This window comes from Haemaphysalis longicornis, unplaced genomic scaffold (assembly GCF_048455015.1).
Source record: "Haemaphysalis longicornis isolate Haplotype H1 unplaced genomic scaffold, Haemaphysalis longicornis Haplotype H1 scaffold_107, whole genome shotgun sequence".
NCBI classification, from domain to species: Eukaryota; Metazoa; Arthropoda; class Arachnida; order Ixodida; family Ixodidae; genus Haemaphysalis; species Haemaphysalis longicornis.
The window spans coordinates 72,252-97,670 of NW_027526212.1; the positions used below are offsets into that span (position 1 = coordinate 72,252).

The 25,419-nt window shown below is 47.6% G+C and overlaps 1 pseudogene; it reads left to right on the forward strand.

Moving 5' to 3' along the window:
* Positions 1 to 17,103: 17,103 nt before the first annotated feature.
* Positions 17,104 to 25,419, forward strand: part of LOC144160572 (uncharacterized) — a 74,893-nt pseudogene continuing 66,577 nt past the window's right edge.

Below are 25,419 nucleotides of genomic sequence, written 5' to 3' on the forward strand. Positions count from 1 at the left end.
GTGAGCTTTAAACGACACCCACAACAATTACCCATGCGACGTCACTTTAATTCACACACGTGGTGCTAAAAAGAGTGAAACCAGAGATTCTGCCATCCGTTAATCAGAATTCGCGGGGCGGCATCCCGAAAGCAGCAACGTGGGCCACGGCCGGGCTAGGGCGGCGGGTGCCGCCGCTGTAACCCGACCGAGAGTCGGGAGAAAGAAAGCGGGGAGTAGCGTCTTTCGAAAGGTGAGACAGCGGAAGCTAGCCATCCTAATCTGTAGCGCGGCGCTACACCACCGCATGACACAAGCGCAGACACCGAAACAATTCGGCCTGTGATCTTAGTGATTCCCATTTATGACGATTAAAACTTGTTTGTTTAGAAAATGTGATAATTGCGAGAACGCTATTTATTCCTACTATTCGGAGCCAGTTGCTCCTTTCGCCTTTGTATTACCTGTAAAGCACAACCGATTTGGTATTTACCAATTTAATAAACGGAGTCCCATTCGTGGAAAGCAGTGCGCAAAAGGTAGCGTTTCTCTAACGGCCAGATGTCTGTATGTGGTATGTGTTTTCCCGCCCCGAAAATGAACCCTTAAAGTATCCTCGCCATACGACAACTTACTTCCGTCGGGACTGGGTTACCCAGGAGGTGCTGTCGAACAAGTTAATCAAGCCGTGCGACGGAAACGCGCAATGGGTGCGAAGCTCCGACAAAACAGGCCGAAAACAATCTCCGCTCAATCTGACGAAAAAGCCGTTCCGCCGACGCGCCCGCAAGCGAGCAGGCAGCTCCACGCGGGGTACATTGATAAATTCGCCGCGACATGTACAGTGTGCTCCGTGAGTGAAAACCGCCCACTCCCCGTCCCCTCCCCCCCACGCACCGCCACCGCCGCCGCCGCGTTGGGAGTTTATTCTACCGCGCGCCGCGAAAGAACTGTTGGCTGGTAGAATTAGAGAGCTTTGCTTTAAAAGTAGCATCTGATCTCAGACTTCCAGTGCTGTTTGAATGAAGTCGTTCGACAAAATCCGCCTCTTTAGCCGTACAAGAGGCAATGTTGAAATACATAGAAAATAAGGTAATGATGTTGGCTATCTACGCACATTTTAGCAAAGCGTTCGACATCGTAGTACACAAGCTGTTATAAATGCATCAATATAAATCTCACACTCGTCAAATATATGCTTGGGTGCCTCAATGCATTAATAATAAATCAGTGATTTATTATTTTTTATAAATGATAGTACGTATGGACACAATAATTAGGATAACAATCTACACTGATCGCAATGTATTTTTTCATGAAAATGATTTACCACAGATTTTGTCAAATGCAAGTTGAATTTGTTATCAGCTTCAAACTTGGTCTGAACTAAGCAGTAATTATTGAACGAATAAAAGACTGAGTGCATTATTTTCGGTTCTGCCACTACCTTATAACATACCAACTGGGCCTCCTTGATTCAATTGCGCCCAGGTGACACGCGCCGACGTATTCGTGATGTAGCAGTCGGAGCGAACAGCTTGGGCATCCTCAGTGTCTCTCGGCGACCCGGCAAAAAAGCTTTATTTGTGTCGCGCATGCACCCTGACACTTCTGCGCCCGACGTTCTGAAGTTTGTGATTACAGTTGTTACTGACAATAGCGCTGACTGAAATGAGCTAAAAAGCAACTATTCAACCTATGCATCCTTTCACATTAGTGTCCGTACCGATTCCTTCGCTGTCCTGAATGACGCTACTATCTGGCAAAATCGATCCTTGCTCCGCTCTTTAGGGGGGTTTCTCCGCGAGGAACAAGTGCTACGCGTTAATAAAACCACTTCGGAATGAGTTTCACAACCTACTATCACAATGCTCATGAGTTACGCATAAAATCTTAGCCATTTTACAAGAACGTCATCTTGAATAATTACGATGCGTACTGTATCACGGTGATTTGGTTGCCTTCACACATTGTTTCTGTAGACTACTTTGCGGATGAATACAAAGTTTTTTGGGATGAGCGAAATTGTGTTACGACAGGCCAAAATTTTGGCGTGGTTTGATGAAATCGTTCTGTGTGGTCAGACACTCTGATTTTGAGCTGTATTGTGATTGCCTATGGGTTGAGGAGAAGGTGAATGGTGCGCGAAATGTTCTTCTTGGTGTCTACTACTTACATCCAGATCTTGAAATTCTGTTCGCATCAGCTCTTCAGAGTTGATTTCCGAAGTAAAAGGGGAGAACTACAAAATTCCTCTCTTGGGCGACTTTATTGTGACTGGGTCTTGGCGGGACCCCGAAGAAAATGTCAGTGGAATGTTCGGAGCAGCTAATTTGTTTAATTTCTTTTCTTTGAACGACATCCAGCCGGCTGTCTTACATCTAAACCCCGATTGAAATGTTTTAGACGCTGTATTTACAAACTGCCGCTCACGCGATGTTCATAAACTCCCCGATCCTGTTGTGGCCGTTGATGCGTGGCATCCTCCTTTTGAAGTTGCGGCTCACGTATCTATTGCGCGTGACAGGAGCGGGATCATTTCTAGACACGACTTTGCTCGCGGTGATTAGACGTCTCTTTAGCAATCTCTCGAGAATGCTCACTGGTGTTCTGTGCACAAATGCGCCCTCTGTTGACCTGGCCGTTTATGACCTAACCGAAATTGTACAAAACGGTATATGCCGCCACATACAAAAGCACTGAAATCGCTTTACTATATTTCCTTGTTGGTTAGGCCACAAGGTATGAAGCGCGCTTCGAAAAAAAAAAACGTAATTTCCAGCGCTTGTTAAAGGCTCACATGACAAGTTTTCTTTCACAAGTTTCAAGAAATCCTAGTCTTTCCCGGGACAAAAAGATGTTTATCCACTACACTGAATCATCTTTTACGGGCTCCCCTCGTGAGTTCTGGTGATATATTAGGTTCAGCAGACGTCATGCATGCGATAGTATAACTATTCAGGAAGGTGACAACTTTGTGTCTGACCCGGAAGGCGTATGAGAACGTTTTGCACGTCATTTCTTTGACCTAGTATACGTGATCTGACTGGGACAGCGAACTGTGCTTCCAGTCTCATGGACCAGTATTGCAAAGCCCGAACATTACCGACAATGATGTCGTGTCTGCTATTCGCAAACTTTTATCGAAAAAGTCAGCGGGCTGTGACAGGATTCCCTGCTCCGTCGTGAAAGACTGTTGCGTGGTCTTTGCACCTCTGCTCTGTTATATCATACGCATGTCACTTGTTCAACAACATTTTCCACCAGAGTGAAAATTAGGCACAGTTGTCAGTGTGCCCAGGTCCGGAGGAGCCTTTATCCCCGCCAACTCTAGGACAATCTCATCGTCGTCTTCCTTTTTCAAAGTCTTCGAGAAAGTCATGCATCGTTGCCTACTAGCAGCAATGCGTCCATTATTTCATTCCAAACTGCACGGCTTCATGCTCAGAAGATGAGTAGAATCATATATCTAGCATGTTTTCTAATCGACGTCGGTCCTTCAGTGATCTCGCGTTGACGGGTAGATGCGGTATATTTCGTCTGTTGCAAGGCCTTTGACTCTGTTAATCATCGCTTACTGCTTCGCACAATGTCAGCATATGGTCTATCCCGTGAGGTCTTTCATTGGTTCAGCAGTTGATTCATTGGTTCAGGTCCATCATTGTCTGTTATGAGGGCGTCACGTCCACGAATTTTGTGATGATATCAGCAATGTTTCAAGGCTCGACACTTGGCCCTCTTGTCTTCAACATTTTTGTAATGACATCCACCCCGTGTTTGGGCACTGCTCGCTCTCTCAGTACGCCGATGATATGCAGCTCTATCGCGCGATTTCTTCCCCGGATGATCGCGTCCTGGTGCAAAATGACCTCATCGCAGTTTCGGTATGGTGCAGCAGCAACTATTCAAAGCTCAATCTGTTCAACAATATAGCCATAATATATACTCGTAAGACTGCCCCGCCCAATTTTTTATACTCTATTTTTGGTGTACCCGTAGAACGCTGTACTGGAGTGCGTGATTTTGATGTAATGAGAGACGTAAAACTACTTTTGAACTCACACGTAAACCACCTGACGAATTCTTGTCTCCGAATGTTTGGCGTGATTTCCCAGGCCACCAGTGAAGTCACTGACCGATCATGTTTTGTCTGCCTCTACGGCACCCGCATTTTACCGAAGCTCGACTGTGCCAGTGCTCTTTGGAATTGTTTAAACCCCTCGTCGTCTCTTCGGCTAGCACGGGTTTAGAAACTGCTTCACTGGCACAGCATTTTATCTTTACTAACCAGTGAGCAATTATGTGCACGGTGGGCTTCTCAAGCTCCCGAATATTGATAAGCTAAGGATTAGGCATTCCAGGCGTAACCTGGTTTTTCTTTTTAACCGCATTCATTCTAAGTCTGACAGCCCTTGCCTTGTAAGATCTGTTCATCTGCGAGCGCCAAGCATACCACTGTGGCTGCATGGCTGGAATTCAAAGCTATTTAACTTCAGCACTAGCTTGGTGCTGGAGTTAAATAGCTTTGAATTTCACAATCAGTATTACCTACAAATAAACGGCACTGCGATGGGCACTCGACTGGCACCCCTAATATATTCATGAACGATCTCGAAACAAAATTCCCATCAACCCGTAAAATTAGGCCATTTCTTACAAACGCTTTCGGGACGATGTATTCCTTATTTAGACCGGTACGCAGGAGCACTTAATCGACTTAATCGAGTGTTTCAACAAGGCTCATCCAAGCATCGCATTCACTTATACCTATTCAACCACGGGAATCAATTTCCTTAAAGTGCATATAAATACAGACAAAGGAGAATTGATCACTACCGTGTACAAAAAACCTACCGATAGTCAGCAGTATCTGCACTTTGACCGTTGTCATCCGTGCCACTGCAAAACGAGTATCCCATACTCGCAGGCCCACCGATTTGGGAGAATTTGTTCCCGCACCGAGGACTTCGAGGCAAACGCAGAAAACGTGCGCAATGTACTCCGAAGCAGCAATACCCACCCCCCCTAGTCAACGACGCTATTTGCCAAACGGGCAAACTTGGTCCCCGAGAGTTCCTGCACCATGAAAAAGTACTAAACCAGAAAGGGAGAGGAAACCTGGTTCTGACGTTCGGGGGCAATTCCCCGAACATGAACAAAATCTTGAAAAAGCATTTCAACGTGCTACGACAGAGTGAATGGCTTTTGAAAATATTGCCCACCCCTCCTCGTGTCGTATACAGGCACCCCAAAAATATTAAAGATTACCATGTACAAACCAAAACTGAGACGACACCGAAAGGTGGGTATCAACCATGCGGAAAGGCACGGTGCCGCGTGCCGCGTGGTGCTTTCTGCCACAACCATGGTGGCAGAAAGCACCAACTCCTGTTTTAGATATCTAATTCACGCGACACTCGGCTGCGACTCTTCTAATGTCGTGTACCTTCTGGGGTGCGGTGTTTGTGGCATTCAATACATTGGACAGACGGACACGGCATTCCGCATGTGCTTCAACAACCATCGCGCACGTGTTCGTTCACTCCCAGATCTACCCTTATCTCCGAAAACCACCCGTTCGATTCTATCAAAGTTACACTTTTACAGAGTGGATTTTCTACTACAAGAGAACGCGAGCAACGTGAATATTACATTATTCACGAATTGAATACCGTAAAGGCAGGAATGAATGTTAGCCCGGGCATTATGTCGTCTATACATGCTGTTGAAAATCTGGCTGAGGAATAATTCGCTAGCTAAATTGTAAGCCTATGTGTTGTTTAAACAAGTAATCAAGCTATTCATATTTTATTCATTTCCTTTCTGGGGTTTCCGAACAGGCGGCATATACCACGAACAGCCTCGAGGCGCCCGCCGTCGTTAACTCCAACAAAGGACCCGAGCCACGCCCGCGTGCCAGTAGATTATTGGATAAGCGCCCTTCCCCGGGTTCATGGTCAGGGACGATCCCTTCGACTGCCCGGACAGAGCGGAGGAATAGACCTAAGTATGATGAACGCCGCCAGCCCGTCCTGCCGGTCGGCGGAACCTTGCATGTTTTGAGCCACAGTTCGGAGATCGTACCTACACTCTTAACGAGCCTTTCTAATTGTCTCTAACGTTGGCGTCACTGAAACATGTGTGCGGCTGCGACCGCTTCCTGTAAACTGTTCCCGTAATGTCAGTGACCATTGGAATGCTGTGCCCCCAGTGATTGTGTTTTGCGCTTTCCTTTCTTGAGCAGAGCGGCGCCCTTCTGAAGAGGGTGGTCCCTGTCACTCTTTCTACAAGTTGACGAATGATAGAGGACAGTGTTTTGAAATATTTGTGTACTCTATGGATGTTTAGGTTTTTTTTCCCTGAATTTTTCTTTTTTGTTAACCTCAACTCGTCGAGAGCGTGTGTTGTTGCTTTTCTCCCCAAATTCTCTCTCTCTCTCTCTCTCTCTCTCTCTCTCTCTCTCTCTATCTCTCTCTCTCTCTCTCTCTCTCTCTCTCTCTCTCTCTCTCTCTCTTTCGCTCTCTCTCTCTGTCTCTTTTTTTTTTCGGCGTCGTTGGACGACAAGCTTATAAATACGTCTACAGAAATACAAAATGTTGGCTTGATAAAGGTCGGCATCAGACCGAAACGTCGACCGATAAACAGTTTTGTTGGAAGCTATATCCATTTTTTACTATCTGCTACGGCAACCTCCGACAGCCCTTCTCGCTATCTATATATATGTATCTATATCTATATCTATATATATATATATATATATATATATATATATATATATATATATATATATATATATATATATATATATATATTAAAAAGTAGAGTCCGACGCAAGTCTCAAAAAACAAAAACTAACATGTTTACTAACGTTTCGACTGGTGGTCCAGTCTTCATCCGAGTAACATTTACAGTACACTGCAGAACGCTTTTATAGGTGCTTGTAGAGAGAGGAATTTGCGCTACATTGCGCCCTCTTTAAAAGAAATCATACGTCATCATTCAGCAAAACAAGAAAAAAACGCAAGACATACACATGAGAGGGAATGCACTGCCCTCCTTCTTTTTTGGGAGAAAAGGTGCGCTACAATGCGCCCTGTTTAGAAGTATTTATTGGCAAGTGGTACAACACAAAGAAAAAAGAATAATGCAAAGGGACGTCTAGGAAGGAGGTAAATTGGCGCCTCTCCTCATAGGAATTAACAGAAGAAGCGGGGGCGGGAAAGAGAAAGGAATAAAGGCGGCAGAACGAGATAAGGAACTGGGGAACGCGCGTCAGCACGTCATCGCTTTTCGTCTTAGGAATGTGTCAACAGAAGAAGCGGGGGGGGGGGGGGGGGAAGGAAAAGCGGCAGAACGAGATAAGGAACTGGGGAGCACGCGTCAGCACACCTGCGCTTTTCGTCTTAGGAATGTGTCACGTGAAGCCGGCGCTATGTGGCTAAGCCGGCGCTAAGAGGATAAGTGAGTGAACCTGGAGAGATGAAGCCGGCGCTGGTATTCCTAAAAGAGGATTGGTCACGCAGGAAGCGAACGGAAGAAAGGCGAGTAATTATTGTGGCAAACATGTCAGCGCGCCCACGCCTTCGTTCAACCCAGAGGATGCGGTTTTGAACTTAAATATGAGATATGATTCGCGAACTTCGCGTGCATGGTTGCTGTTGAAATTGGATTCAATTATTGTTACCTTGAAATTATTAAATGAATGACCCGAGATTCTGACGTGACGGGACAAAGGAAGGTTAGGAAGAGACTTGGCGTGTGCCCTATGATTGTTGAACCTTAATCTAAAAGCGTTCGCCGTCTGGCCAATATATTGCAGGTGGCATGTATTGCACTCGAGCAGGTAAACTACGTTGGCGCTGTCACAGTTGAAATTTCCCTTCAGTTTTACAGAGAAGTGCGAGGCGGTGCTAGAGGAGAGAGAGAGAGACAACCTTTAATAGAAAAGGATGACCACTGGTCACAATGGGGAAAGGAATGGGGAGGGAGGCGATTTTTGTTTTCGTCATGTGGGGGCATACCTGACAACGAGGCTTGTTGCAGGGCTCACAACCGGTCACTGATGAATGGCTGAGCCTCGAAGATGTCAGAATGTCGCGCAGGTTTTTGTTTCGCCTGTAGACAATAAGTGGTGGTTCGAAAAATATAGATGCTAGTCGAGGACTTTGACTTAATATGTTGTGATGCTTTCTAAGTATGCCAGAAACATTCGGCACAAATGCGGACTGAGTGAGAACTAGGTTACTTGAAGGGCGTCGGTCGGCTGGCTTCCTGGAGTTAAAGGAGTACTGACACCAAATTTTGATACCTAAAAAATGATATAATTGGCTTCAGTAGTTTGTACAGATGCTTCACAGAAATTTTTGCAGCGATACGAGGCCGGAATCAAATCTAAAATAGATTTTGATTGTCCAGACCGCGAGCTTCCACAAATCGGCAGCACTAGCGCAATCGCTTTCGGCGTGACGAAACGTTGGCCTACGTGTCTGGCCGGTTCAGAGGGACGTCATATAGTCGTTTTCAGAACCGGAAACGATATCCTGCGCTGCTGTTGTCGGTGGTATTCGTTTGGGCAGGAGACGTGGGCGTAGCTGTGTGAACAATGCTTGTAAACGTTGCGTGTTCGACGTCTTTGCTCTTCAGTTCGTTGCCGGCGCATGGTGTTCGGCACTGGTGCCGAAAACAGCGTGGTGGGCGATGTCGACGGGCACCGCGGCGACGCAGCGGTGCGCGTCGCCGAGCTCGCCCAAGTTGTGCTATGGCAAGCTCGCGGTATGCGAAGTACTGCTCGTGGAAGCCTGCCCGAGCAAATCGACGACGACGCCAAGATGCATTATTTTCCACGCGACGACATGCAGCGCTAAATGTGGACTTCGTGGAGTTCGTGCACGCCGGCGGCCGCAAGAACTGTCGCCCAAGCCAGCGGGCTCGGGGTTGCACGGGTCACCTCGGGTGTTGGGAACTTAGTATCGTGGCGACTATTTGATCGCTGGTATCTGTACAACTGCGAATGACCATCCCTTACACAACTTTTCACCAAACTATCATCCCCTTTTTCGCATATGAAGCTTTATTTTGGCAATAATTTCCGTTTCTGCGATCGGTGACCAAGACTGCCGCGGCCTGTTTTGATTCTAGCGCGCAGGTGGCGCCATCTTTCGGGCGGTCGCCGCACCGTGGTGCCGACAGCGCTGGGTCGGAGCGCCGAACCTCCGCTTCCGGTCAGCGTATGCTTCCCATCGCGGCAAATATCTGAACGCCACTTTTAAATTCAGCGCTGATAACAACTCCTAGCACAATTTTCAACACACTAACATCTAGTTTCTCGCATGTAGAGCTTCTTTTTCGTGATCAGATTGATTAGAAGAGTGGCGACAAGCTGTTGCTATCATGGTCTGCGCCGGTTCGAGCCGCAGTGGTGATATTAAAAAACGGACGACGGCAAAGACATCGGCGGCCGCCTAATCGCCTGGCTAAATAAAGTTGTTCTGTCTGTCGGGTGGCAGGGACTCATCCGAGTCTGAAGATTCAGACGACATGTCGACTGCGCGGGCGAGTCGCGGACCATGTACAATCGTAGCAGACGATGCGGCGAACGCATGGAGGAAAGAAAAACGTCCCTGACGTCACGGGTGCGACCGTGACGTAAGGCTGCCCGCTTGCAGGCTGGCCTTCGAACGGCCATTTTCCCGCGCGGCGACCAAATTTGAAATTGGTTGCAATAAAAGTGCTATAATTAATTCTGTGTTGGCGGCTGACGGCTTTCGGTTCGATTTTCTTAATTACTGGGCCAAAAGGTATTCTTTACAGCATAAAAACTGAAAGCGAGAAATTTCGTGTCAGTACTCCTTTAAGGAGTCCATTGCGGCTCACCGCTCCTGCTCGGCGAATGGAATCGTCAATTAACTGCAGCGGGTACTTTTGTTTAAGCAGATCGTTTTTCAGTCCCTCACAGTTGGAAAGAAAATCTGTTTCCTTGGAGCATATCCGGCGGAAGCGGTGCGCTTGACTGTAGGGTATGCCCGTTTTCCAGTACTTAATGTGACTACTTTGAAAATGCAAATATTGATGGGAGTCCGTTGGTTATCGGTAAAGGGTGGTCTCTAATTTGTTCTGCGAGACAGATACCGTCACGTCGAGGAAGTTGATGCTGGTAGGGGAAAACTGGTGTGAGAAAAAAATGTTAGGGTGGACCGCGTAAACTCGGCTATAAATCTTAGGAGACTGGATTCTCCGTGTGGCCAAATCTGATACCACTCAGCCCAGTAGCAAACAGGTTCTACCTTTTGCCCAAAATTCACAAGGCACATGTCCCTGGTCGCCCAATCAATCGTATCTGGCATAGGCACGGTTACCGAAAATATTTCCCTCTATGTCGACAACTTAATCAACAAAATTCCCCCTAACTTTCCTTCATACATACGAGATACCAACCACTTTCTCTCGGAAATATTAGACCTTGAGATTCCCAGTGGCTGTCTGCTTGTCACCATGGATGTCACGTCACTATATACCAATATTCCCCACTCTGATAGAATACAAGCGGTGATCCACGCTTACAGTGAATCGCGGGAGCCTAAGCCCGTTGAGAATGCCACATTGGCCTTATTACTGAGATTAATTCTTGAGCTAAACCATTTCGAGTTCAATGGCAAACACTATGTTCAAGTCAGTGGTACATCCATGGGCACAAGGATAGGGCCAAATTATGCAAATATTTTCATGGCAGTTCTCGAGGAGGAGTTTCTTGCAAGCGTCGACTTGAAGCCATTTTTTTACAAGCGCTTCATCGATGATGTCTTTCTGATTTGGCCACACGGAGAATCCAGCCTCCTAAGATTTAAAGCCGAGTTTAACGCGGTCTACCCTAACATTTCTTTCTCACACCAGTTTTCCCCTACCAGCATCAACTTCTTCGACGTGACGGTATCTGTCTCGCAGAACGAATTAGAGACCACCCTTTACCGAAAACCGACGGACTCCCATCAATATTTGCATTTTCAAAGTAGTCACATTAAGCACTGGAAAACGGGCATACCCTACAGTCAAGCGCACCGCTTCCGCCGGATATGCTCCAAGGAAACAGATTTTCTTTCCAACTGTGAGGGACTGAAAAACGATCTGCTTAAACAAAAGTACCCGCTCCAGTTAATTGACGATTCCATTCGCCGAGCAGGAGCGCTGAGCCGCAATGAACTCCTTAACTCCAGGAAGCCAGCCGACCGACGCCCTTCAAGTAACCTAGTTCTCACTCACTCCGCATCTGTGCCGAATGTTTCTGGCATACTTAGAAAGCATCACAACATATTAAGTCAAAGTCCTCGACTAGCATCTATATTTTCCGAACCACCACGTGTTGTCGACAGGCGAAACAAAAACCTCCGCAACATTCTGACATCTTCGAGGCTCAGCCATTCATCAGTGACCGGTTGTGAGCCCTGCAACAAGCCTCGTCGTCAGGTATGCCCCCACATGACGAAAACAAAAACCGCCTCTCGCACCGCCTCGCACTTCTCTGTAAAACTGAAGGTAAATTTTAACTGTGACAGCGCCAACGTAGTTTACCTGCTCGAGTGCAATACCTGCCACCTGTTATATAGTGGCCAGACGGCGAACGCTTTTAGATTAAGGTTCAACAATCATAGGGCACACGCCAAGTCTCTTCCTAACGTTCCTTTGTCCCGTCACGTCGGAATCTCGGGTCATTCATTTAATTTTTTGAAGATAACAATAACTGAATCTAATTTCAACAGCAACCACGCACGCGAAGTTTCCGAATCATATCTCATATTTAAGTTCAAAACCGTATCCTCTGGGTTGAACGACGGCGTGGGCGCGCTGACATGTTTGCCACAATAATTACTCGCCTTTCTTCCGTTCGCTTCCTGCGTGACCAATCCTCTTTTTAGGCATACCAGCACCGGCTTCATCTCTCCAGGTTCACTCACTTATCCTCTTTGCGCCGGCTTCACGTGACACATTCCTAAGACGAAAAGCGCAGGTGTGCTGACGCGTTCTCCCCAGTTCCTTATCTCGTTCTGCCGCCTTTCCCTCCCCTCCCCCCCCCCCCGCTTCTTCTGTTGACACATTCCTAAGACGAAAAGCGATGACGTGCTGACACGCGTTCTCCAGTTCCTTATCTCGTTCTGCCACCTTTATTCCTTTCTCTTCCCCGCCCCCGCTTCTTCTGTTAATTCCTATGAGGAGAGGCGCCAATTTACCTCCTTCCTAGACGTCCCTTTGCATTATTCTTTTTTCTTTGTGTTGTACCACTTGCCAATAAATACTTCTAAACAGGGCGCATTATAGCGCACCTTTTCTCCCAAAAAAGAAGGAGGGCAGTGCATTCTCTCTCATGTGTATGTCTTGCGTTTTTTTCTTGTTTTGCTGAATGATGACATATGATTTCTTTTAAAGAGGGCGCACTGTAGCGCAACTTCCTCTCTCTACACGCACCTATAAAAGCGTTCTGCAGTGTACTGTAAATTTTACTCCGATGAAGACTGGACCACCAGTCGAAACGTTAGTAAACATGTTTGTTTTTGTTTTTTGAGACTTGCGTCGGACTCTACTTTTTGATACTTCTTCTGGACCATTGGAAATTTCTTTTCTTCGACCAATATATATATATATATATATATATATATATATACGTTTATTTTTACCCATTTCTGGCTTATTTCGCTTCCTATTCAAAGGCCGTTGCGGTGTAGGTGAGAACTTTAAATAAATACATAAGTATACCAAAAAATGTCGCATCGGGACCCTATACGATAGATACTAAAAAATCTATAAAACATTTGGTGTTCTATCTTATGAAAACACCACGTTAATTCTGTAAGCTCAATACCACGAAAGATTTCAAGGGTCGTTAGCACACATCGCCATCATCTCCCGAGCAACGTAACTTTTGTACCACTCTCTCCTGCAGTCCCACCACCGTTATTAAATATTAGCAGGGGAAGCACAATTTGCATACCCTAAAGAAACAGGTACTGATACACAAAAGCCGTTTGGGTTATACATAATTTCTCGTACCTAGAGCACACTTACCTACTCTTCAAAAATCATAAATTGTTTCATGCATGTGACAAGTACAATTATAAGCCCCTGCGCAGCTTCAAAAAGACATAACAAAAAAGAACTGTCCATTTTTTTTATGCTGCTCGGACAATTTATCATAGCCTGTGTTCCTATCTACACCAATCACCGTTGCAGGTCCTATGTTTGCTTACTGTCTACGCCTACCGACGATATAAGAGAATATTGCCTATCATACTTAACAAGTTTGATCTGAAGCAAATCAACATTTACCTTGTTAAATGAAGTAATTTCATATTTATTTTTACATCATAAATATGCGGTTTTACTTCTGAGCACGCAACGTTCTTTTTACTGCCATACAGTACATGTTCAACCCCCCAGGTTTTCATTCTTCTGAAGCCGCTTTACTCGGCACCGCTCCGGTGCTCCTAGAGTTCGTGTATATTGCTTAGCGCAAGAGTTGCGCGTCTCATTGCCACATGCCGTGGGTTCCTGTTCGACAGGAAAGCCATATTTCAGTGCTGCGCACAAGACCCGTATTCATTAAGTTGTGCCCCACTGAGCATCGGCAGTAGAGGAAGCGGCGGCCGCGGCGACCGGTCAGCTGATAAGCAGATGACTATCGTGCGCGTTTTGTCTACGCTGTCCTCGCAGCTCCTTCTCGCCGCCAGCGCTGGCACAGCGGCCGGCGGCAGCTCCTACATGCGAGACGCGTGGCTTTCCCGCACGACCTGGAACTCAAAGTGGCGGATGGACGGGCAACTCTGCTCCCCTAGGGGAGCTTCATACAGGAACTCTAGGTGCTCCTCCTCGCCCGTGTCGACTTATCATTTTCTACTGTTAATACCGTCGCTACCACTGGTGCCTCTTTCACAAGCTGCGCAATGGGGTGATAATGGTGACAGCGCCGTTATGAGATGATTGCGGGATACTAACAGAAGCGCGAATAGGTGTAAAAACCGCCGAAAAAATGGCAGCAACTCCCCTCGGCGCAGGATGGCGAGGGTGCGGAATGCGGGGACTCCACATAAAAAATTACGCCAACCTCCCCTCGCTGGAACCCTGGTGTGATGCCACGCTGAAGGGGGTTCCATTGGCGTTTCCGTTGGTTCGATTAGTCGAATTGCGTGAAACGCGTACTGAACGTCCATTGCGTTTCCATCGCATCATCGGGTTCCCGCGAGGGGAGGCGGGCGTAGTTTTAACTTTTGACCATGCATACATGCAAATGAAAGTCGTTTAGGCTTTGTTAGGAGGTACGGTCGCATCAAGCAATCGTCGGGTACGGGAAGAGAGCAAGCGCAAACGCAAGCGCGGACGACCGTCGACTGAGACCGGGGGGAGCGCCCGAAGGAGAGGAGACCGCGGAGAGAGAGAGTACTGCACATGCGCAGCCGCGCGCAGCGCGACCGCAGATGTTGGGAGAGAGTGTTCGCTATCGGAGAGAGGAGAGGACGCGAGCGGAGGAGCGACGCAGCTGCGCGGACGCGGACGACGGACGCACGCAGGACTATCGGGTACGGCAAGAGAGCATCCGCAAGCGCGGACTACCGTCGACTGAGACCGGGGGGAGTGCCCGCAGGAGAGGAGACCGCGGAGAGAGATAGTACTGCACATGCGCACAGTGCGCAGCCGCGCGAAGCGCCGCGCGCAGCGCGACCGCAGATGTTGGGAGAGAGTGTTCGCTATCGGAGAGAGGAGAGGACGCGAGCGGAGGAGAGACGCAGCTTCGCGGACGCGTACGACGGACGCACGCAGGACAGGGCCGCCGGCAAGAGATGCTCGTCTCAGCGTCGCATCTAACATCCAAGTTGCGCCCTGAGTGACATCCGATTTGCGCCCAGACCGTAATTCGATATGAGCCATGAGTTGCACCTTGATTATTCCCTAAATGAAACTGCAACTCACGTCTCAAATTGAATTTCGCTTGATTTTCGCTTGAAGCTGGTGTGCGCACAGATAGACGCGAACGGACATTGAGAGGTCCTAAGGTACTCCGCACCGCTACAGTCGAGGGAGTAAGCCGTTTGACTCTCGGGCAGTAACCCGCGGTCGTAGCGCAATGGGTAAGACAACACCCTAACTCTGTCTACTCTACCAGACGCACGTTCGAATCCTGCCGGTGCGTGTGTGATTTTTTGCGATTGGAAATGCTATGCTCAAGGACGCGCAAGGACATTGTGCGGTCCTAAGGTTCTCCGCACATAAAACGGCAGCAATGAAAACACGTGTGACGGTCGTGCGTGTGCCCCGGCTTTTCCGAGCCTGATTGGAAAACTTTGGCCGCAGGAAGTTTCCCGTCGGAACGCGCGGCAGCATGGGAAAGGACACGTGTTTTCTTTTTGCCTCGGGGTGAGCCAGGCTACCCGCCGCTTGAAGCCGGACCTTCTCCCCCTCCCTTCCCGCTGGCGCTCGGACGTAGGAACAGGAGGAGATAAAGAGGAGCGAACGGAGAGGATCGGGGTTGGACTTGGGGCGACCCTGTTGCATTTCGGACGAAGCCGTAGGAGCAATACGAAAGCTCGTCCCTCTTAGGAGCCCGTACGCTGCCAGCGTTTCCTTCCCCGGTCTATACCTCTAGCCCGCCGAGCTACCGGTCCTGCCTGCCCTCCCCTTCCTGACCACGGTCTACAGCTCGAGCTCGCCAAACTACCGGTGAGGTACTGCCTCCTGTTTCTGCCCTCGCAGTCACCGCGCAGTCCTTTCGAGCCACCGGCCCCGCATTGCCTCCATCTCTTGGCCCCGAGACCCACCTGGCCCGTCGGCGTCCCGCCGACGTTCACCACCCCTGCCACCCGAACGACTCCGCCCAACCTGGTGAGGAAGCCGGCACCACTGAGGCAAGCCATTAAAATAATTGTTAATGTTTTTCGCCCGCCTCAGTGTGTCTCATTTCCTACAGGTCTGTGTGGACCCACCTTAATATAATTCTGTGAATAACCAATTAACGGGCCTCACACATGGTGGCAGCGGTGGGATGCACGTAAGCTAAATCGCAGAGCTAAAACGTGAGGTTTCACCCTCACGCTAGGAGGAAACGGGACACCATGGCCGAGGCTACTATGACCCAAGCGAACGTGATAGGCGCAAGTATTATGGCATAGGGTGACATTGTTCTGTCCTTCACGGGAGATGGACACGGGGTCAACATCCTGGACTTTTTGCATGTCCTGGAGGCAGTGGGGCATCTGGGCGGGTGGTCGGACACGCATTTGGTAGGCATTTCTCGCTGTAAAATGGTCGGTGCAGCATATGATTTTGCATGGCATGATGAGGCCGCGTCTAAACCCTACGCTGAGGTCAAGGAACGGGCACAAAAACGGTTCGACACTGAGCCCGAGCGCGAAAAATTGCGCAACTTCATGTGCGCCAGCCAAAAAGACACTGAGGACGTGCAATCGTTCGCGGCGAGGCTCGCACGTTTGGCAACGTGGCTATGGGCAGACGTGGTGACGTGGAGCCCGAATCCAAGCGCGAAATCCTCAGTGAGCTCCTCGCCGTGCATCTCCGAACCCAATTCCTCAACGGGCTAAGGGATCCGATTAAAAGGTTTACGCTCTCCCGAGACCCCAAGACCAGCCGTACGAGAGGAGAGGAACGAACAAGCGGTGAATAGCGGTCATGCGCCCGTACGCAGCGTGCGGGAAGGCGACAGGGAGACCGGCGAGCTGCGTGGGTGCCTTGAAAGGGTCGAGCGGCTTTTGGAGACTAGCATCGAACTTCAAAACAAACAAATGCGCGCCCGCTACAGCCTAAGGGGGAGTGCGCCATGACGGGGGTCCTGTTACAACTGCGGGAAGTGCGGCCGCTTTTCGAGGGACTGTAAAGAGAGCGGGCACGCTGAGGGCCACGCCCGAGCAGGGGGTGTATCGTACTTGGCTGTCGCGGCGCGCAAGCCGATAACGAAGCCCACTGTCACACCCTCTCCCTTCTCTGGCTGCGCATGCGGCTATATAGGCAAGCGCAATAAAGCTGCGGGCGGTCTGCTTTGGCTGACCCACTTCATGTGTCGTCTTCCTGCCACCCACACATGATACATAGTGTCAGAAGTACAACCGCCAACGCAACAAGCATCAAGGAATGGACGCCATAAAGCCACCGGGACCACTGCAACTGTCTGGAAACATCGGACGCAACTGGGAGCTCTTCAAGCAACGACTCGACCTGTTCCTGACGGCGACTTCGGCGGAGAAACTCAGGACAGAAGCGGTCAAGGCAGCGATCCTTCTCAGCACCGCTGGCGAAGAAGCACTGGAAATCTTCAACAACTTCACCTTCCATGAAGGTGAGCGAAAGGACGACTTCCCCACGCTGGTGCGCAAATTTGATGAGTACTGTCTCGAGCAAGGAAACGAGGTTTACGAGCGACATCTGTTCCGCGTGCGGGTCCAAGATGAGGCAGAGCCTTTCGAACGATTATCCCGAGAGTTAAGGACGCAAGCCAAGCTTTGCAATTTTGGGGACCTTGAGTCTATGATAAGGGTCCAAATTGTTTTCGAGACCAATAACAAGAACACCAGAAAAAATATGTTGCGGGACAAGAACCTGACTCTACAGAAAGCAAAAGATATGTGCAAAGCAGCAGAAGTAGCGGAGCAATAAAATACTGCATGGGCTAGTGAGCGCGTACAGGTTGGCCTTGCCCGGCGGAATGAACGCAGCAAAAAGCAAAGAAATCGTTGCACGCAATGTAGTAAGAGCCATCCGCCACGGCAGTGTCCAGCCTACGGGAAAGTGTGCTACGCATGCAACAGGATGAATCACTTTGCGTCCTGCTGCAAGTACAAGCTGGTTAACGATATTCAGAACGACGCGGACGATCATTTCGACGTGCTTGACGTTAGCATCTGTGGCATCAACAACAACGCAGGAAAAGATTGGACAGTACGCGGTAATGTGTACGGCTGCGAAATTGAACTGAAAGTAGATACGGGTTCTCAGGCGAACCTTATTCCGCTCAGCGTCTTCAAACGCATGTCAACAACAGCGGCATTGCAGAAGAGCAACGCAGTGCTCACCGCCTACAATGGGTCCGTAATCAAACACCTTGACGTGGCGACCACAGCACTGGAGATAAACGGTGCAAGGAAAGAAACCAATCTCTTCATCGTTCATTCACGAAACATTCACGGAACTGGTGTAAAACCTGAAACATTAACGGTTCGAGACCCACCTCATCAGTATTAAGAATTACTAAAAATCATCTACATATCGGAAGATTCCCGTTACACTTGAACTCTGTAGTTGATCATGCAGCAGATTATCTAGGTGGGCTAAGAAAATATCGCTCAGAATTGGTGCTATGCAAGACCCAATGCAAATCCCATTAGTTTGGATGTAAAGCTTATCATCCCATGTCGTAAAAGTCGAGGTTAGGTACATCTTTAAAAGTTCTAAAAAACATTGAACTGACAAGCCTGTGTTATTTTGAAAGGCAACAGAACTGTAATTATCTATACAATCTTCAACACAGATCAAAAGTTCCCTATGTGGCAGAGAGTAATACAGGTCCTTAATATCAAAGGAACAAGCCATATAGCTTTTGTCATTGCACTTCTCAAGAAAATCTATAACTTCGTCAGATTTGCGCACGAGAAACGGGTCATTTATTTAACGGGTCAACTGTTTATAATGATGATTTTCTCCGCGCTTTGTGGAAATATTTTATTTGGTCTCATATTTGATGCTGTGTGTTAGGTATCTCCCTGCTTTAATGCTTACAAAGGCAAGCAGGTATCTATTAAATAAACAACAAATAAATAAATAAATAAATAAATAAATAAATACATAAATATAAATAAATAAATAAATAAACAAATAAATAAATAAATAAATAAATAAATAAATATAAATAAATAAATAAATAAATAAATAAATAAATAAATAAACTTGCGGAGCCCCAAGTTCGCCTCCGATGGCTTGACAACCACTCGCATTCAATCTTGACCAATGAAATATTTATTGTTTTATTCGTTTCAGTATGCAAGATTTCCTGTATGAATACTACCATTGCTTTTCTTATTGGTTTTAAAGAAATTATAAAAATCTAGTCTGACGCCTTTCCTTGCGTAAACACAGAGCGATACAACTGCAGCCACCTGAAGCAAGACGTCATTCGCAGAGCGTATAGAATTTTTTTACCGTTGTACGACATTAGGGGAAAATTAAGTTCTTTTGGGCTATTCCGTGGTGTGCACGTAACTCATGAAAGCAACATAAAAATAGATTGAAAATGAAAGCACTTGTTCGATCTCTCCTAAGATGAGCCCTGTGAAACATCAGAAAAGTTGATCCAGTAGAAAATTTCTTTGCAAGAAAAATGGGCAAATACTTGACACACTTTTTGTGCGAAGGAAATTATATTGAATGCTCCTCCGTTTTTGTGGAGTACCAAAACGCTTCGTAAAAGCATTCGCGCAGGTTTCATATACAACAAAACTAGTCAAGCAACACTTGTGAAAATAGTTCATTTAGTCAGAGCATGAAAGTGCTCAGGAAGATTGTCCTAAATGAAATTGGCTAAAAGCGGCACTTTCATGTTTGTGTAATTCAACAGCCTCCGCCCCCCCCCCCCCCCCCCGCCACCTCCTTCCCCGTTTATTGCAGGTAAGTCGCCCCACAGACGGTATCAGGACATGGACAATACATCTATTCCAGCTCTGCAAAGAAATGAACGTTTTCTGCATCCGACAGTAAAAGAGGCTCAGCAATTAACAGAACGACGATGTGTGAGCACTGTTTAATAAATGAATTTTGGTGTCAACTGACGCTGATAATCAAGCAAGGCGCGCTGCAGGCTGGACGGCTGGTGGTTGTGCGCAGGCTAACCTTGATGTGGCTGCATTGGACCCAAAATGCTGGGTGTGTGCTGCTGCACAGCGCGACTGAGTTATCTGCTTGCGCGACATGCAGTGACTGGCCTCAGTACAATCAACGTACTGTGGCTGAACTCCAATGCCCGTAGCATAGCCGAACTTCCGGCACCTTTAGTCAGGCTGGAGTCCGACGACCGCATCTACGCTGTCCTCCAGTGCCCTTACTTCGGGCGTACACGGGTGGCTTTGGAATGGCCGGAGCCCTAAGGCTAGAATCTGGCATTATGAACGTAAGGCGGTCGACTGGCCGACGGACACTGGCCGTTGGACAGCCATGGGAGTACGGCGTATACGGCCAAACGGCCCAGATTTGGACACGGGCCGAAAATGGCTGTCGCAAAAAGGCGAGACGGAAAATCACCGGCCAAAGTACACCGGCTTGATTTAGGCAAAACAGTCCTGTGCTGCTTGGGAAGAAGGTTGGGGGAATAAATTGGTCGCAGTTGGCCCACTACCCAGGTAATCGGAGATTAATGGGAGATGCCTTTGGCCTGCAGTGGGCGTAGATAGGCTGGTGATTATGGTGATGATGATGACATTTCAGTTTTGAGTAGGGCAACAAAATGTATCAAGCAAAACGTAGGCTGTACGCGACACAGAAGCATACGCAGCCGCAGAACACAAGCGGTGGGGGAAAAAAGGGCGTTGGAGTGTTCAAAGGAACAGAGTGGAAAGGGGGGTAATTAAGACAGGCGAAGCTATAGGATAAAAGAAAAGCGTTGCATAGCACCGAAGTCGCTACTTGAAAGCAACAACCTGAGGGACTAAGAAGCGGCTCGTTTCCTGCTCATTTCTTGACCTACTTCTGACGGCAGCTGCCTGGTACGGCAAGGTGCCGCAATTTTTTTTGAAAACACTGCTGCCACCTGTAGGTATCAGTGTACGGTAGTTTCAAAAATACAGAACTATGCAAGGAACCAGGGCAAATTGACTGGTCAGCGGAAAAGGGTGGGACAGCCCAGAGTTCATTACGGACGCCTAGTGCAAGCGTTAACAAAAAAAAAAGATATGAAGGAAAGAAGAATGGGATTGAGACAAGAGAGGTGGCTTTTTTAGCGGGAGGGTCGCGGGAACCGAATCGGGGAAATGCGAGGATGAAAGAGGCTCGAAGAAAGCCCCAAACGACACCTGGTTTTACATGAAGTGAAATCGCGGAAACGTTTTCCTGCGTGAAACGCAATGACCGTCCATGAGGCGGGCACAGAAATGCGATGTCATTTAATGCAAGGACAATACAACGCAAAGTAACGCTAATTCAAGCTAGATCACGTACATACCGCAATATAGGTGGACATCAGGCTAAAGAACACATACAACAAGGGAGATATACAGTGCCACATGAAGTTATCGAAGAGCATTCGCGCAAGATCATATCCCTTTGCACACCCGCATACAGGCACGCGGAAAAACTATAAACAAAACACACACACAAAAGGAGAAGTGTTTTCATCGATCCGATCGCAATTGTTCCGTGCAAAAGGACACAAAATCATAATAATAATAATAAAAAAAAATAAAGCAAGAGACACAATGGTGAAATCTGTGTACATTCTGCCTATACGGTAGGGCAACTATAGAGAAGCAGTACACTAACACAGCACAGAGTACACTATGTAAACACTACACTATACACAGATTTGGAAAAACAAAGAGAGAAAAAAGAAGTAAAACACTTCTCTTTCAGAAGAAATTTCTCAGTTGCTCACGGCATTGGACTTCTCCGGGGCATTATTGGGCAAGCAAGCCAATCGGCCTGTGTTTTCATTTATGCTCCTCAAGTGAGCATTAAACTTGTAAATAAGGTACGACTCGCGGGCTTCCCGGTCATAACGTGTTTCGTAATTGAACTGAAGCACCGTGGCTGGGAATGCGTAGAAGGGGTGGCCTAGGTTATTTACATGTTCAGATAGCCGAAGGTGTGGTAGTTGTGTGCTCTGTGGTTGTTGATTCTCATTCTAAACGGATTCTCAGTATGACCAACGTTCTGGGCGTGGCATATGGTGCGTTCAAAACGGTAGACATTGTTCGCGCGGTCACAGTGAAAGTTTCCTCTTATCTGGAAAAAGAATGAAGACGTGGAGCTGGTTCAAGCAACACTGAGGTGTCTTTCTGCCTAAGTGATGTAGTCGTGCTTATTCTTAAGAACAATTGCGCTACCTTTGTCCGTAGGTTTTGTTGTTTTGTCGGAGCGCCCGCTTAAACCTTTGAATTCCTTGTCCTCTTTCTGTGAGAGATTGTTCTAATGCTGTGGTCGATTTCTACATACGGAGAGAATGTCATGTTCTACCGCCTTGATGTGGATGTCGAAGCATTTGTCTCTTTGTGGGGGAGGAGTCCAATCGCGTAGTGATGGCAGCCTAGTATACATTTTAGGCACATGTGATTTGCCATAGTAGTATTCGCTGATTCTAAGCGTTCGGGAGACGTTCTCTAGAGTTGGAATTTGTCTAGGCTGCCGGTTGCAGGGCACAAACTCAAGCCTCTTGATAGCACGCGTTCTTCGTGATCAGTGAGGGGGGTGTCGGAAAGATTTACTATATGGCACTCTTTGAGCTGTGAGGTGTTCAGGTTAGGAACACTTTCGGGGCTTGCACGGGAAGGAAAACAACCGTGTCTACTTTCTTATCAGGGGAAGTTATGCCATCCCTAAGCAGAGTTTTTGGTTTTGTTAGCATTGCTCTACGTTCTTTGTTTTCTGCAAACACTTTTAAAGGGTTATTTCATGGGGCGTCAAGTCTACCTGGTCATTGCGTTTTCGTTCCTCCCTGAAGATGTGCTTTAGTTCTGAGTTATCGTGGTGAAGAACAATATTCAAAAGTTGCTTCGATGCTTGATGTATGCGTAGCGCCCACCTAGCCCTTAGCTCTTGGGACATGGTGAAGGTGGCTGCTTTAACGTAAATGAATTTGAATTTGAATGTGAATTTTGACTTTGAATCTTGAATTTTGAATTTATTTAATTTTGTGTTACAATAAGAATATGTACAATACAAGATTTCAGAAGGAGGTCCAAGAGTCAGAGACTGAAGGGGGGACCTCCTGTTATTCATCGAACAGACGGAAACACACGTCATAAGCACAAATATATCAAGCAACGAAACGCAAAATTAAACCAGCAAGATAAATTACGGTGTATATACCAGATCAAAACAAGCAATAAACGTATTAGATAGTCAAGAAAAAAAACCAATATCACCAAGATAAAAAACGGTTTATATGAAAGAACATAATAGGCAAAAAACATAGTAACAATGGATAAAAAAAAGAAACAAAACTAATATCAGCAAAGTAGAAAACAGTGTATAGGCAAGAACATCATAACCAGAAAGCATGTAAGTAATGCGGGAATAAAGAAACAAAACTAAACGTGGTACAACCAAGTCATCTTATTCTCCCACCCTTTTCTCCTACCAAGTAAATTTCCTCCAGTTTTTTTGCACAGTTCTCTATTTCTGAAACTCCCGTACCCTGATACCTACATGTGGCAACAATGGTTTCAAAAAATTAGCGCCAGGTTACCCTACCAGGCAGCTGCCACCAGAAGCAGGCGAAGAAACGAGCAGGAAACAAGCCGCTGCTTATTCCCTCGCGGTCTTGCTTTCACGTGGTGACTGCAGTGCCATGTAACGCTTTTCTGTTATCCTATAGCCTCGCCTGTCTTGATTACGCCCCCTTTCCCCTCTGTTCCCCGGCAGCACTCCAACGCCTTTTTTACCCCACCCTTGCGTTGCGCGGCTTCGTAAGCTTCTTTGTTGCGTACAGCCTAAGTTTTGCTTGACACATTTTCTTGCCCCAACCACAACTGTAATGTATTTAAACCCAGCTAATCTGAACTGTTTGTATCTTTGAAAAATACCAGCCCCTGGTCGAAACGTTTCAATGAATATGTTTTTCAACGTGACTTCTCTATCGTATTGTTAACCTTATAGGCAGAAACCTTTTCTCTTAAATTTACCACAATGGCTAGAGGCACAGTCAACGCGAAAGACTTAAGTTTGAAATTTCCAAAGTATCTAGCTACTTCAGTTGCCCTTGGAGACTCGAACTGCAAGCACCTGCATCACCACTTCGACCCAGGGTGGAAAGGAATACCAGCCTTCATCTTACAATTCAGTGCGAAAATCGACTACGCCTCCTCCCTGCTTCGTCCCCAAGACAACAACCGCCATCGTGTTACACGTCGGCACCAATGATATGGCTCAGTCCTCAGCAGGAGAGGTGGTCGGGTGCTATCGCACCCCTTTCGATGTCGTTGCTCGAGACTTCCCCAACATCAAGAGGGTGTACGCCACCGCAATCCTGCCACACTCCATCAATCGCCGCCGGGGTGGAACGAACCGTCGTTTCGTCGGGAAATGCAACATGGATGCTGCCTGGTTCACGAGCCTTCTTCGCTGGGATTGCCGGTAAACGAGGGGCCTCTTCTTCCTCGACCACGGCTTCCTGTCGCTCCCGCCGGCTCGGGTGCCAGCTGCTGACGGCCTCCACCCAAGTTTCAAGGGTGTGGCGATCCTGGCGAGCCACCTGCACCAGACCCTACGTCGAGGATAAGCACGCGCAGACGACACGTGGCAGCAGCACTCTACCAGCGAGACAGCGACTGAACCGGCCCCGACCTCCCGTCCACCAGCACCGGCCTCCAAAGCGGCAGCACCCCAGGCTTCAGGCCAGGCTGCGTCGGAGCGACGCTACAACTTGCGAAGGACCTTCTCTGCCGTCGCGAAGCAAAACCTAAGGAACTGACTAGAATCAGGTGACCCCTGTGGTCAGAACAGACCAACCTTGTCTAGAAATTTTTTGAAGTGTAAGAAAATTGTCGAAAAGCGATTGCGATATCAGTGTCATGTTAGTACCCTCATTTTGCATCGAAGATGGGACGTTGTTCCCAAACGGCTGAGCATTTACGTTAAAGCATCCACCTCCGACATGTCCGAAGAGCTAAGGCTAGGTGGGAGCAATAAATACATGAAGCATCCAAGCAACTTTTGAACATTGTTATCTACCACCATAACTCCCAGCTAGAGCACATCCTCAGTGAGGAACGACCACTCACTCACCAGGTAGACTTGACGCCCTAAGAAATTAACCTTTTAAAAGTCTTTGCAGAAAACAGAGCGTCAAGCAATGCTACCAAAACAGAAAACGCTACTTCGGGAAGGCATAACTTCCCCTTTTAAGAAAGTACACAAGGTTTTTTTCCTTCCCACGCAAGACCCGAAAGTGTTCCTGACCTGAACACCTCACAGCTCAAAGAGTGCCATATAGGAAATCTTTCGGACAACCCCCACACTGATGACAAAGAACGCGTGCTATCAAGAGGCTTGAGTTTGTGCCCTGCAACCGGAAGCCTAGACGAATTCCAACTAGACGAATTCCAGAGAAGTTCTCCCGACCTCTTAGAATCAGCGAATATTACTATGGCAAATCACATGTGCCTAAAATGTATACTAGGCTGCCATCACTACGCGATTGGACTCCTCCCCCACAAAGAGACAAATGCTTCGACATCCACATCAAGGCGG